This window comes from Alosa alosa, chromosome 14 (assembly GCF_017589495.1).
Source record: "Alosa alosa isolate M-15738 ecotype Scorff River chromosome 14, AALO_Geno_1.1, whole genome shotgun sequence".
Taxonomy (NCBI): domain Eukaryota; kingdom Metazoa; phylum Chordata; class Actinopteri; order Clupeiformes; family Clupeidae; genus Alosa; species Alosa alosa.
In genome coordinates, this window is record NC_063202.1 from 14,546,146 (window position 1) to 14,556,145 (window position 10,000).

General features: G+C 47.5%; 1 protein-coding gene across 1 annotated transcript in view; it reads left to right on the forward strand.

The window, feature by feature from the left end:
* The window catches only part of coro2ba (coronin, actin binding protein, 2Ba), a 38,375-nt gene that overhangs the window by 1,345 nt on the left and 27,030 nt on the right, over window positions 1-10,000 (forward strand). The window lies entirely within an intron of this gene.

Below are 10,000 nucleotides of genomic sequence, written 5' to 3' on the forward strand. Positions count from 1 at the left end.
AGCGCAGCACAAACACTCAACACACAAACACACACACCAGCACCAAACACACACAAAAACACACACGTTCACTCCAGTGGGCCTCTGTGATTCACCAGATAGGATCATATCTGAGATGATGCATCTAGCTTTATAATAGGATTACACTGAAAGAGACAGTACAGCACAGCCCAGCCTGCTCAGGCCCCTGAACCTGCCACCACTCGTTTATATTACAGAGGCAGTATCCATACACTTACCGCTCATACACAACTGTGCATACTTCTCTGTGTGTGTATGTTTGATACACAACTCAATGTCTATGCTTCTCTGTCTCTGTATGTTTGATACACAGCTGAAAGTGCATACTTCTCTGTCCCTGTATGTTTGATACACAGCTGAAAGTGCATACTTCTCTGTCTCTGTATGTTTGATGCACAGCTGAAAGTGCATACTTCTCTGTCCCTGTATGTTTTGGTGCACAGCTCATAAACACCTCAAATTGCATATGTACTACTATATCTGCGTGTGCATGTTTGGCTATGCTAAAACATGCAGTAACTGTGCATGAGCGAGTGAATGTATGGGTCACAACTTCTGTATGTGAAAGCGGTCATTTGTGTAGTTGGAAATAGTTTGCTGTAACAGAATCCCTTTGCTGTGCAGCTGTGGGGTTCTAGTCTGGGGCTTTGCCTTTTATCTCAGAGGCTTCAGCCTTCATCCCAGAGACTTCACCTTTTATGTCAGAGGCTTCCCCTTATCTGCGGGACTGTGGCGCTGGGTGGGAGGAAGCCGGGCTGCAGGTGGCATCCAGGGAGAGCCGGGGACGAGGACGCACGGGACAGGGGAGGCGGGAGGAGGAGGGAGGGGTTGTTGACTGACACTGTGTGTCCTTGGGATGGAGGTCGGCTTTTGCTGATGGGGCAGAAAGGAGAGCCGGCGGGGGGCCTGCGTGTAGCATGAGATTGCTTTAATGTGTGTGTGTGTGTGTGTGTGTGTGTGTGTGTGTGTCATATGCATGTGTGTGTGTACTTTGGGTGCTTGTGTGTGTGTGTGTGTGTACTGTGAGTGTGTATGTGTCAGAAAGAGAGAGAGAGAGAGAGAAAGAGAGAGAGAGATAAGGTTATCAGTGCATGTGATTCTCACTCACTTCCCAGCCATATCCTGTCTCTTTGTTTGGGGTGAGATGCACACAGATAGCTATGGGCACTGAAAAGGACCCCTGTCATATTAGTGAAAATGATGGACGACTCGGCCTGTCTCAATCACACACTTACACAAAATGGCTCCTTAGTCCTGACCAGTGGCCAGAGCAACCTCAATTAGCTGCCATGGAAGTCATGGGCTTAGCCCACACAATAACCACCCTCAGAGCAGTAATCCCCACAGCCCTTTGTGCCTAGCTTCCTAAATTAGCCATTTTACTCTGGTGTGTGTGTCCATGCGTAGTGAACCATTTGGTGTGTGTGTTCATGCATAGTGAGCCATTTTGCTCTGGAGTGTGTGTGTGTGTGTGTGTGTGTGTGTGTGTGTGTGTGTGTGTCCAGCTGTGCAGGTGGGCTGGACTGGCCTAAACGGGATTTCCTCTACATCTGAACTCTGACAGATGTTTTCATCCTTTAAGCGTTTTTTTCTTTTGTCTAGTGAAACACACATGAGTGTGTGCTAATGCTGACACTGAGTTACTGAGTTACTTAGTTTGAGTTCACCATTCTCTTTGTGTTGCATTTCACTGTATGTTCTGTATCTTATAAAGGCTGTTCTTCAAAGGCATGCTCTCCAGAGACCACGTGCAATTTAGCTCTCAGATGCGACGCTGCTTAGACCACTCCACGATTTTATGTGGAGATTTAGACGGCTCTGCAGGAGGACAGAGATAGTCTCACCGGTAAATGTCACACCGGAGGAGGAGAGGGAGGAGGAGGGGAGGGAGGAGGAGGAGAGGGAGAGGAAGGTAAGTTCAGGACAAAGGATTCGAGCTTGTAGCGACAGAAATGGGGCGGCGGTTCTGAAGGGCATCTGATTCTCCCTGCTGAGGTCGGGTCTCAAGGCCGGCATGGGAAAGGCTTTATTTAGAACGTGGAACTGCTGAGAGGGAGTGAAATGAAAGCCCAGCCCCAGTGTCCGACCAACCGACCGACCGTCAGGGCGTCCACTGCTCAGGTGGAGGAGGAGGGGGGTGAACCTGCCACTAAAGAGCCCATTTTACCTTGAACTCAGCAGGGCTGCTGGTGGAAAAATATGCTTTGTTGCACGCTAGCCACACTGCCGTCCTTTATGCTTTTGTGCAGACTTGCAAACGTGCTGGAAATCAGCATGGGACAGTGTGTACCAGGACTTTGTGTTCTCGTCCAGTCGGCTGTGTGTGTGTGCGCGTGTGTGTGTGCGCGCGTGGGAGGGGTGGGGGCCCAAGTGATGGAGACGGGAACACTGTTGTGAGCAGGAGTGAAGGATGGTGTATGAAAGGTTACCTTGTGCATATAAAACACACATGAGCATCCATATGCATGTGCAAAAGTGTGTGTGGGCATCTTTGAGCATATGTATGCATGTGTGGACGTGTGTGTGTGTGGGTGTTATTAGTGATTCAGTTATGCATATCTCCAGTATGTCTGAAGTGTGGGTATGTGTCTGTTTGTGTGGCGGGCACCGAAACACCCAGTCATTTCCAGCTGCTACCATCTCCTTGGAAGCCACCCTCCAGTCAAAGGAAGAAATGAAATCCAGCATTATTCTTCTCTGCCCCAGAGTTACCCCCCAGCTCTCCCCTGTCGCTGCCAAAAGTGCCAGCCAGCATAATCTGACCGAGGCAATAAAGCCCTGCTCCTCCATCGACCGTTGCCCAGAGTAACACAAAGTGATTCCTCCTTGGCACTGAGAGAGAGAGAGAGAGGGATACAAAGGGAGAAAGAGGAAGACAGAGAGAGAGAGAGAGAGAGAGCACATGGGAGAAGCATAATGGACACCTCCTGTGTAACGTCCACAGACACAGAAGGTCAATGCTAATGTCTGCCTGACCAAAGGCAGCATGGACATTAACCGGCTCAAGAGCCTTGGCTGCTGTCTAGCATACAGAGCAGAGGCCAGGCCATCTGCAGCAGGCACTGAAGCCTGCGAGCCAAGCTGGGGAGCAACAGCAGCCAGTCGCCGTCACCAGACAGTGAAGTCCATACAGTCAGTGGAGTCCAATGACCCAACGCTTTGGAAATAGCTTATAGAGGCTCCTTGGAGTGTCTCCTTGGTAGTTGATTGTGGACGATGCCAGTGGTCAGTAGAGCCAAGGAGTGGTGGTAGTGGTGGGTTGGGGGGGTGTGGTGGTGGGGGCGGGGCACTTGAGTGGTCTATTGTTCCTCCTGACACCAGTGTTGTCCACCCACCCACACTGAGAATGCCCATGGGATCAGCTGGGGTCAGAGCTGAATAAGAGACACTTATATCTGTCCTCCTCCTCCGCCCCAAACCCACACTCTGCACTGGGGACGAGATGGGGGTGAGACGGTAACCACTCAAGATCCCAAAACCAAGCTAACCAAGCTAAGCTTGTTTGTTTGTGTGTATTTGTATATACATGTGTGTGTGTGTGTGTGTTGTTTTTTTATGCTGTGGTGTAATGTTGTTGAGTAACTTCAATAACAATTTGGTCGTTACACAGAGCCCTTGTAAACTGAGGGACAGACTCTGGAAGAGTCTCATGATTTATGACCTTTGGGTGATTCATTCCTCTCTATACGAGGGCTCAGGGACTATGCTGTCTAGAAGAGACAACAACCACACCCAGACAGTGGATGACATATACTACTAGATGCAAAGCAAATAACTCTATCTCTTAGCACTGCAATTTTAGATACAAAAATTACAAATTACTTTTCTAATCACAGATAAATAAATGATAAGAATGGGGAGATGCATACCCATAGCAACAGATGTTAGCATCATTTCACACTAGTATGTGCTCTATTAATATTCATGAGCTGAGTTGGATAATTGTAGGATTTTGCAGTCAGGTCTCGCTGAAGGCAAGCCAGTCAGAAAAATCTTTAAATCTTAATTACGTCTCATTTAGGCATCTGGTCTTATTGTCTACCTTCGCGTTTGCCCAAGTAGGCCTACAGTGGAGGCAGCTGTGTTGAATTGGAGCTGGTCCTGGCACTTCAGCTGCCCGTGGCTGTTCACCAATCCTGCTAATTACAGAACGCAGACAGGCAGTGGTGAGCAGACAACTGAAAGGGTTTTTTTGTTTTGTTTTTGTTTATAAAGAGAAAAGGGCGAAATAAAGAAATGCATTCAACTCAGACATTCAGAGCGGATGAGCTCATCGTTAGAATTAAGCCAGACTCAACATGTGTGTTTGGGAGACAGAGAGAGCGAGAGAGGGAAAGAAAGTGTGTGTGTGTGTGTGTGTGTGTGTGTGTGTGGGTGTGTGTGTCTGGGTCTGGGTCTGGTGTTTGGATGTCTGAATTCTTGGGAATGTATTTAGCATGTGTGCTGGTGTTGGTGTCTACTTGTGTGTTTGAATGTGTGCATATATGCTGTGTGTCCTTGTGTGTGTATTTACTTACTGCCTGTTTACACTGTAACCTTGTTGCCATACACATCAAGTCTGCAGTGCACAGAGCATTAATTATGGGATTTGCCTGACCAATAAGAAGCAAACATGTGAAGGGCACCAAGAGATTTATGTGGACTAGGAGGCTATAATGAGGCTAGGACCAGGACTATAGGCAAGGAGAACACCACAATATCAATGACTGGAAATGAGTTAAACAAGAGGGACATGTCTCTTTTCTTTTCTCTCTCTTCCTTCCTCTCTCTCTCCCTTCCTCCCTCTCTCTCTCCCTTCCTCTCTCTCTCTGGGAGATGGTGTGAGTAGAGACCATCTTTTCAGAGGATGTACTTCCTGTTTGTGGGCTCTGGGCAGCTGAATGAGTGCACTGAGAGCAGCAGCTGTGTGCCGTTAAGTGTGCGTGTTGTTATCTCTAGCTTCTCTATCTTTGTTTTCTCCCTCCTTCCCTCGCTCTCTCTCTCTCTCTCTCTCTCTCTCTCTCTCTCTCTCTCTCTGTCTATCTCTCTCTTGCCGCCAGCTCTCTCTGTGTCTGTCTGTCTCCCCACGAGAGCCCAAATCTCCATCATTCCCCCTCTGTGAAGTGTGCTGGGTGCTGGGTGCTGGGTTGCTGGGTGCTGGGTGCTGGGTGCTGGGTTGCTGGGGTGCTGGGTTTTCTTTACGCGCGGCTGAGAGGGCATGTGCTTGCCGTCGTATGGGACACCTGAGCAGCAAAAAGCCCAACTAGCTTGGAGAGATATTACAGGACGAGTGGAATAACAGTGCCAGGGAATTCACTAAGGGTTGCTTATTAATTCCCCACTGTGATATATTATTGAGGTCTGCATTATACAATGGCACAAAGACCATAACCCATAGCTTCAAGATCCTGTGCTGTTGTACGAATTGCATCATTGTATTCTTAGTTTGGTCACTTGGATATTGGGGAAAATTCAGCTGCTAACAACAAGATGGTAACCAATGAGTGGATGGAGAGGATGAGGATAACATGGTTTGAGTTGATGTTAATGTACTGTTTTACTGAATTAATCAGCTTTTATAGAAACTTCTTGATGTGTCACTTCCTCGTCTGTGTTTATGCTGACTGCACCATAATTGCAGCATTATCTCTAACAATGATTGGTGAAACCTATCAGCTGAATATCATTCACATCGCGGCATCCACATGGTAACTGCTAGCAGGTTATATGTAAACAAACCAAATGGCCTGGAAAATGCAGTCAGAATGGCACAATGTGGAGGGGATGTTCTGTTCCAGAGCTCTGTGTGTGTGTGTGTGTGTGTGTGTGTGTGTGTGTGTGTGTGTGTGTGTGTTTGCATCAGTGAGCACCCGGGGGAGGTGAGCTCCTGCAGTAAGTGTTTTGAGCTGATGCAGGGGAAGGGTGTGCGTGCGTGCGTGCGTGCCTGCGTGCGTGCGTGTAAGTGAGCACTCAGGGAGGTGAGCTTTCCTACAGTGAGTGGTGTGAGCTTATGAAGAGTAAGTATGTGTGTGTTTGTGTGTGTGTGCATGTGTGTGTGTCCATGTGTGTGTGTGTGTGTGTGTGTGTGTGTGTGTGCCTGAAGCGGGGCGTGGGCTGAGCACACAGGCTAGAGACAGAGAAGGAAATATTACCGCCCACACATTTCATCTGTACCAGCAACAGCCCAAGTACCTGATGTTTCTATGCACTTACTCTTTGTTTAACGTTCTCTCTCACTCACCATCTTTCTCTCAGTGACCACTGCTGATCTGGACATATTCATATGAAGCATAAATGAAGTGCTCTAGTAAAGAAGCACGTTGTATTGGACTGCAGCTACATAATGGTAGAACACTATAGCTGCTTTATTGGCATCATGGAAAAAATGCATTATGACCGGAACATTAATCTCTTTTATCAATGTTTAAGCTGATTAAAACACAATCCCATAGCACATGAGCACTTTCATTATAGCCCAAGGGCATTGAGGGGGAGATGTTGATAGTGTGCATATTGGTTATTATGTTAATTAGACATCGCCTTTTAGATTTTATATAGACAATTTTTGGCTTTTATGATTCATTTATGCAACTAAGATGTGTATCCCAAAGAGCTCTGCACATTTACAATCACATATCTGGTTTGAACATTATTGCTCAAACCTATGAACTAAATCTGTAGCATCAGTAAATGCAAGCAGTAGATTCTTCTTCATGGAGCACTACAGACTTCAATCATTCGGTTCAGTTGTTTCATGTTGGTTGAAGATTGTTTTATGCCAACAAACATCAATGTTCAGAGCCAGAGGGACTGTTGGGAAGAGGGAACCCCCCACACACACACACACACAAACAAAGACACACACACACACACACACAGTTGTTTGAGAAGCTGAGAACGTCTGATTGAACGTGGCCATCTGGGCCCTCATCACAGTCCCTATGGGAACACAGTGGGGACGGCTGTGGGCTTCATCCCCAATGACACAATAGAACCCCAGTATGTCACAAAGGCCCTTTAAAGACCCAAGCTATTAGAATGCATGGTGGTGGCTGTCATGAGGACGCTCTGTCATAGCGATAATGAAAGACTGCCTGTTTGCTTACATATTACTGTAAGGAAGCAGTCTGATAGAGAGGAGGCCTGTGTGTCCACACTAGCAGGCCAGGGAGGAGGAGTGAATCATATGCAGCCAGGGACCAAAAATCCCATCTCATTTTATGTTCTCAATCAAAGAAGGTTGCACTCCGAGAAAATAAAGTTCTCTTTTTTAATCTTCTTTCAAGTAGCAACAGGAGTAACAAACAAACATTTCGGCCAATTAGGCCTTCATCAGTGACACCATAATGGCACCCGTTGAATAAGAAGAGAGAGAGCGCAGTGTTTTGCCTATTAATATTTATTTTATTTAATTTTTAATATTTCATCTTCTGTTCTCAATCCATGAGAATGCTGTCGTCCTCTTCATCTTTCTCTCTCTGTTGTAAAGTTAGTGTAACACTCAAATGAACGATCAAACGGGGTCTCACACCCCCAGAATGCTTCAGCAGGGGAATGAGCTCAGCTACACACTCTCTCTGTGTGTGGGAGGAAGTGTGTGGCCACTGAAGCATCTTCCCTTGCTCTGATTAAGAACAGATTTTCTAACATTTTTCTAATCCAGAGTGAGATCCTCAGGCACTGGGGAAAAAAAACAACATGCATGCCCCCTCTTTCTGATGTGTAGATTAGGACTTCTTGCTTGGAGAAAAACAAGCTTCATCTCAGTCACATAACCCCCTGCCTTGTTAACACAGCATCCAGTGGGATTGCGTAATGGGCCAGTCCAGTTCAGGCTGCTCTCCTCTGGACTGCTGCTGCTGCTCTGAAGGGGGAATAGAAGCTGTATCAGAGCGGGAAATTAAAGCCGGATCTGCTCTGGAGGCGTACGAGAGAAGCCAGCTGAGAGGCAGACGAGTTCAGCATTCCTTCCCAGCATTCCCTGGCCTCGGATGTCGGTTTGTGAAGAAATCTGTAGCCCTTCTCTGCGTGCCAGGTCATTTATTTGCTTAAAGAGCCTATCGTAGATGAAGTGAGATGGATTCAAATAGAAAGAAAGAGAGCGAGAGAAATGATACAGAGGAATGCTGGAGCTCCAGCTCAGCCAGCGTGCATTCTTCACCTTTTCCCCACAAAGAAGTATCGTTGGGAGGAAGCAACAGCACAGTGCGGGAATGCCGCGGCCAAGAGAGCACGTTTCTCACAGAGAGCGCAGAGTGATTCACGCTCAGAGAGTCAGAGAGGGCCGCTGTTTGCGCCATTAGTGACGGTTCATATTTGCAGCCTGCGGGTCCCCGAGGGAAAGTGTCTGGGCTGGAGGCGGCTGAGGCTGCTTTTAGCACTTCCTGCTCAACCCAATCCTCAGGTCAGGTCGCCTCGGATCTCCCCTTCCCTCAGAGGAGAGAGGGAAGATAGGGCAAGGAGAGAGGGATGGAGAAATATGGAGAGGGAGAGAGAGAGAGAGAGAGAGAGGAGATGGGTAAGGACAGAGGGAGAGAGGGAGGGAGGAAGGGGGCAGGGTGAGCATCATACAACTTCAAAGCAGAGAGAGAGAGAGATGGGGAGGTGAATAAGCAGAGCCCACCCTCTGACCCGGAGCTCTACTGAGGAAACTTAAAAGAGAAATCAGACTGGACATGGAAAGCACCACAGGAATCCTCCAAAATGCTCTAGACTGTATGAAAACAGACAGATTATGGAGTTGTAAATGTGTGTGCGTTTGTGTGTGGGAGAGGGGGGTCAACGGTTGTGTTTGCTGGACCTTGTAACCCTCAGGCCAAACTCTCACTGATAGCCAGGTGGAGCTCCACTCCACACACACATTTTTAGCAGTCTGCCCAGCACAGACACATTTCAGCAGAGTCTGCCCAGCAGCACACACACACACATTTTAGCAGTCTGTCTAGGCTTTCCATCCTGTCAGGCGAGCGGGCGAGAGATAACAGTAATCCTCCAGACAATGGTCAGCACAGGCTCGGCCCTGAGAGGAAGAGGCAGAGGGAGGGAGGGAGGAAGGGATGGATGGAGGAAGGGAGGAAAGGAGGATGTTGAAGAGGGAAACGTGCTGATGGTAGTGGTCAGGGACTCACCAGAGCACTTCAGCTCTTCATCTGATGGGTGCTCTGCGTCTGGGGGATGGAGGCTTCAAATCTCACAGTCTGTCTGAAGGAGGGCAGCCACAGCTGAGCACCAAAGTGGAGGGAACACTCAGCTGTCAGACACTTGCCAGCTCTGGGATGCCAAGTCATCATGATGTGTTTTTCTTAATGGCACGCTTATCAAAAATACTCACACGCACACACATACGCACACATGCGTGCGCGCGCACACACACACACACACACACACACACATACACACAAGCCCTTCTCTACCTAGTGAAGTCTTTTTCCTCTGCCTGCTTTTAAAAAATGTCTCCAGACCATTTTTCTACAAAGAGAGCAGTTGTTATGAACTCATTTTGACCTTTTCTAAAGTGCTATTCTTGCATATGTTGAAAAGCAAAATATATGGATTATATATTATGTAAATGAACTTGTTTTGTGCTCAAGCTTGATTTTCTAATCCTGAGGATGGGAGAGCAGCAGAAGAGAGCACTTCTGCCAGATTGTGTAAGACACACTATTCCTGGCGCTGTTGGAACAGTTACGGCACGATTAAAAATCTTCACCCAGGAGATTAATGCCAGTGGGACGGGCGCACCCAGGCCCTGATTCTGAAATTAGGACAGGCACAGCATCACAACATTGACAGCCTGTCGATAGGGAGATCAATTTTACTGTTTGCGTCCACGTGCTCAAATTAGACTCACACCAATAACATCTATAAAGACCTACTTATGCATGAGGGGTTAGATCATGTGGCAAGCCATCACTGTTGAAAGCACAAAGGAAATTCTGATCTGTTTATTTGTGGTGTGAGTAACTGTTTGGACAAAAACCTCATTAAATGCATATCCGTG